Raw genomic sequence first — 5,099 nt, forward strand, 5'->3', positions numbered from 1 at the left:
TATTTGTCGGTAGCATCACCCTACCCGCCACATGCACCCTCCTCGAGATATCCTTAGGTGAAGGTGGCCCGTCCTGAGAACGGATCGTACTCGGTGCCGGCTAGCTCGCACCGGCGCCCTTTTTAGTCTTCCGTTTCCGGCTCTTCTTCTTGATCTGCTGTAATGGGACCGAGTTCTGCTCACAGACTGCCTTCTTGAGCGTGTAGGGGCTGATAATATTTGGCACCCGGAGGCTCGGTGAAGGCGGCAGCTGGAGGTGTCTCCTGAGAACTGAACGCCAGATGACGCCTGTTGCAACTGGGTTTCTCCGCCGTACCAGCTAGATCGCGGTCGTCTTCGTTGGGTTCTTGAGAAGGAGGCCCGCAGAACTCGTCACTGTACCGATGTTAGGCAAAGTACTTATCGACGTTGGTAAATGTACCGTCGTCGTTGTCGTCGTCGTCCGGATCCTGTGCCATATGCATGTCCAGATCCTGTGCCATAGGGATGTCCAGCATGTCCGGTAGCATTGCGGCGTTCTTGCCATGGCTTGGCGCCGGCACGGCTGGCGGTCTTGTCTGTGGGGTGGTGTCCCCGGCCCCCAAACAAATCTGGCTCTTCGGCCAAAGCAGGGGCCAGCTTACGCAGGCGCTGAGGGTCATCTCATATTCTCCGTCGGCCCCAGCGGGTCGAATCGGAGGTAACAGCTCGTCGCAGCCTGGAAGCACCCGAACCACTTCAAGCCTATACACTGTGGGTGGCATCGGATTACCGTGGAACACGGGGTTGCCCGGTTGAATGATTCTGCCCTTGGTGACATCGACCAACTCGCCGCCCACGAAGTGCAGGAGAGTGCAAGGAACGTCGGCCCGAGTTGGATGATATCCTCCACGATATGGAACAGCAGTTGCACCATAACGTTGAAGAATGCGGGCGGGAAGTATATCTCAAGCTCGCATAGTATCACCACGATCTCTTCCTATAGCCTTCTAAGTTGCCTCACATCAACCGACTTCCGAGAGATGACGTCAAAAAAGTTGCATAGGCCAAATAGCGTTTCACGGACGTGCGCCTCCATGATCCCACGGATTGCAACTGGAAGTATCTGCATCATCAGCATGTGACAGTCGTGAGACTTCATCCCGCTGAACTTCAGCTTAGTTGGGTCTAGGTATCTGCTTATCTTCCCCGCGTAACCGTAAATAAGTTTTACTCCTACGAGGCAGGTGAAAAACTTCTTGATCTCCTCCTGACTTAGAGTGAAGCACGCGGGAGGGTAGTCATTTCCGGTCTTCTTGGCCTTTTTGCCTTTGCGACGACTTTCTGTGTCCTGCTTTGCCTCATCATCATCATCATCATCATCATCATCATCATTAGCGTGAAGCTCCTGCCTGATGCCCATTGATTTCAAGTCTTCCCTTGCTTTCGGCCCATCTTTGGTCCTCTCTGGCATGTTGAGCAGGGTACCAAGCAGACTCTCGCACATGTTCTTCGTGATATGCATGGCATCAAGGCTGTGAGGCACATGGTGGATCTTCCAGTACGGCAAGTCCTAGAAAACAGACCTCGTTTTCCATACCTTCAGTAGCGGCTCTGGAGCCTTTCGCTTCTTTCTCGGCTCTGGCGCCTTTTCCTGCTTTCCCGGCAGTGGGCAATCTTTCCAATTTTTCAACAGCCCATCTATTTCCTTGCCGCTCCTCGTACGTCGGCGTCTTCGGGGTTCGGTTTCACCATCGAATAGATCCTTGCGTTTCCTCCACGGGTCATCGCCACGAAGCCACCTTCGATGTCCCATGAACACGGTTTTAGATGACCCGGTATATCTATGTAGCTGGTGATACGTTGTGTCATCCATGCACCTGACGCATCCAGAAAATCCATGGACCACCTGTCCCGCGAGATATCCGTAACCGAGAAAGTCGTGCACCGTCGTGAGCAGTGCGACTCTCATAGGGAAATATTCTTTCTCTGCGGCGTCCCACGTATTGGCTGGCGTTTTCCACAGCGTGTCTAACTCCTCTTTCAGCAGCCCCAGATACAGATTGATGTCGTTCCCTGGTTGTTTCGGCCCTTCAATTAGCATACTCATGTGAATGTACTTCCTCTTCATGCACAACCAGGGGGGATGGTTGTACATCCACACAAACATAGGGCAGGTGCTATGTGTGCTTCTCTGGCTGCCAAATGGATTGACTCCATCGGTGCTCGCACCCAGCACTATGTTCCTTGGATCCTTCCCAAATTCTTGGTGTTCGAAGTTCAACGCTTGCCACTGGCTCCCATCCTTAGGGTGACTCAGCCATCTTGTCTTTTTTATTTATCTCCGGATCATTTGCATCATCTTCTCGCTTCTTCTCCTCCCTATCCGCGTGCCAACGCAGGAGCTTTGCTACCTTAGGGTCCGCGAAATACTGCTGCAAACGAGGAGTGATCGGAAAGTACCACACAACTTTTCGAGGAGCTTTCTTCCTCTTCTTGTATCGAGTGACGCCGCACATCGGACATATGGTAGACTCCGCGTGCTCGCACCGATAAATGATGCAATTGTTCATGCACACATGGTATTTCACGTGCGGTAAATCCAGAGGACACACGACTTTCTTCGCCTCCTCGAAACTGGTCGGGCACTTGTTCCCCTTGGGAAGACGTTCATGCCAGAATGACATGTTCTCGTCGAACCATGCGTCGGTCATTTTGTGTTTTACCTTCATCTCAAAATCCATGAGCGTTACTTTCAGGCGGGTATCCTCGGGTCTGCATCCTTCATACAATGGAGTAACCGCGTCTATCTCCAGTTGATCTAGCTTGGCTTTCTCTCGGGCGGCAGCTCTTGCGTTATCTGTCTGCTTGAGAAGCAGCTCTTGAATATGAGGGTCGTGCACCCAGCCCATCGATGGTCCATCGTCATCTGCTCCGCCGGCATCTTCATCTTCATGATCATGCCCTTCGTCTGCTCCGCCATCTTCCTCATCATCATGTCCAGTATCTTCTACATGATGACTGTGTACAGCATCACCGTCGTGATCATGTCCTAGAGATTCTTCGTCTTCTCGCCCGCCCGAGCCGCGGTGGTTGTCTTGCTACCCTTCCTCATTTCGTGCCCGGCCCCCATGGACGACTTCATAGTCATCTTCATCACCTTGCCACCGATAGCCATCCATGAAACCATGCAAGAGCAGGTGGTCCCGCACCTTCCCGGAATCCGGGTCCGCAATAAGGCTCTTCAGCATGCATCTTCGACACGGACATCTTATCTCCGCCTCGTTCTTTTGAAGCATCTCGGCCTTCAAGGAGCTCAAAAACATATTCAGGATGCCTTCGGTCATCATGCGGACCATGGTCGCCTGCGGGGTAGAGCAAAACATATTTTAGAACCAAGAAAAAAGTTGGCATGACTTTCCGTAAAAATAGGACCAAAAAGAATGCATAGTGCCAATATTATTGCCGAAACGGAAATGAATCAACATTTCGGCAAAATATTGGAAACTATCGCATTTCAAATACTGGTACCTTCAAACACAAACATATATGCAACACCACAAACATATGCAACACCACAAACATACATAGATCTAGCTAGGCCACAAAAAGTGCATGTGCACGTTGTTGGAGCGAGCTAGGGAGAAAAAAAGTAGATCTACAACATGAAGATAGCTTTCCCCTTACTTACCTATCAAAAAAGGTAATTTCACCACTTAATTTTGATGAATCTATGGTGCAAATGAGGTGAGGAGGAGGAGGCAGCCGACAAGCTTGGAGAAGGAGGTGGAGGGAATGAAGTGGGGAAAGTGAGTGTGTAGGTGTGGCTGTCCAAAAAACTAATGGCGCACCATACATCCATGCGCCATTAGTAACCCAACATACTAATGGTGCACCTGCTGGCCGTGTGCCATAGTTTTGCAAAAAAGTATGTATATATATATATATATATATATATATATACTAATGGCGCACCGTGGCAGAGTGCACCATTACTAGTTTAAACTAGTAATGGCGCACTTTGCAATGGTGCGTCATTAGTAGTTTTGCAAAAAACAGAATAAAAAAATACAGTAGTGGCGCACTCTATGGCTGGTGTGCCATTACTAGTTAGAACTACTAATGGCACACTTTTTCCCGGATGCGCCATTAGTATGTTTGGAAAAATGAAAAAAAATTGTTACTTGTGGCGCACCTTCTGCCTGGTACGCCATTAGTGTCTTCCACACTAATGGTGCATCACCACATGGTGTGCCATTAGTATATAGTAGTGGCGCACCACTTATCTGGTGCGCCATTAGTGTCAATTTCATCTATAGCCCTTTTCCTAGTAGTGCAAGTTCATATCATTTTCATGGTCGAGCAAACATTGTGCTAGTGGATCAGTAGGAGGCATGACAATAGAACCAAGACCAATTATTTCATCTTTATTAGGTAATTCTTTCTTATGAGGTTGTCTACTAAACTTAGATAAATTAAATTCATGAGACTCGTCACCAAAGGTAACACTGCCAGTTTGTTTGTGACAATCTATAGTGGCATTGACAATGTTCAAGAAAGGTCCACCGAAGATAATAGGACAAAAGTCATCTTGTGGGGAACTAAGAACTAGAAAATCAATAGAATATTTGTCACAGCCCTAGCTCAGCCCCTGTTGTCCTTGCTTGATCTTGTTGCATCATGTTTAAATTTTATTTAAAGTTGAATTGGGGAAAGTGGAAAGCCTCAGAAGTCTTTTACAAAAATGATCAACATTAAAAATTGTTTCAAATAAACCCAAGAAAATGTTCCTGTCAAGCTATAAAAATATTGGCAAGAGGTAAAACTCAAGCCAATATTTTTGGAGTCTCAGAAATATTTATTTTGGACATTTGGAATTAATTCAATAACTATTTGAATTGGATTTATATTTATTATATATATAAATATATGTTCAATAATTCTAAAAATTGTTGTGTGGCTTTGTATAAGTCCACTTAGTTGACACAATTATTTTCATGAAGTTTAAAATTTATTTAGTATTTTACTAAATTAGAAACAAATGTCAGAAAATACAAAATAGAAATAAAAGACAGAGGAGAGAGATATGGCTTACCTGGTGCTCACCTGACATGGCCCAGCAAGGCCCAGCCCACAAGAGC

Source organism: Triticum aestivum, chromosome 2A (assembly GCF_018294505.1).
Source record: "Triticum aestivum cultivar Chinese Spring chromosome 2A, IWGSC CS RefSeq v2.1, whole genome shotgun sequence".
Classification (NCBI taxonomy): domain Eukaryota; kingdom Viridiplantae; phylum Streptophyta; class Magnoliopsida; order Poales; family Poaceae; genus Triticum; species Triticum aestivum.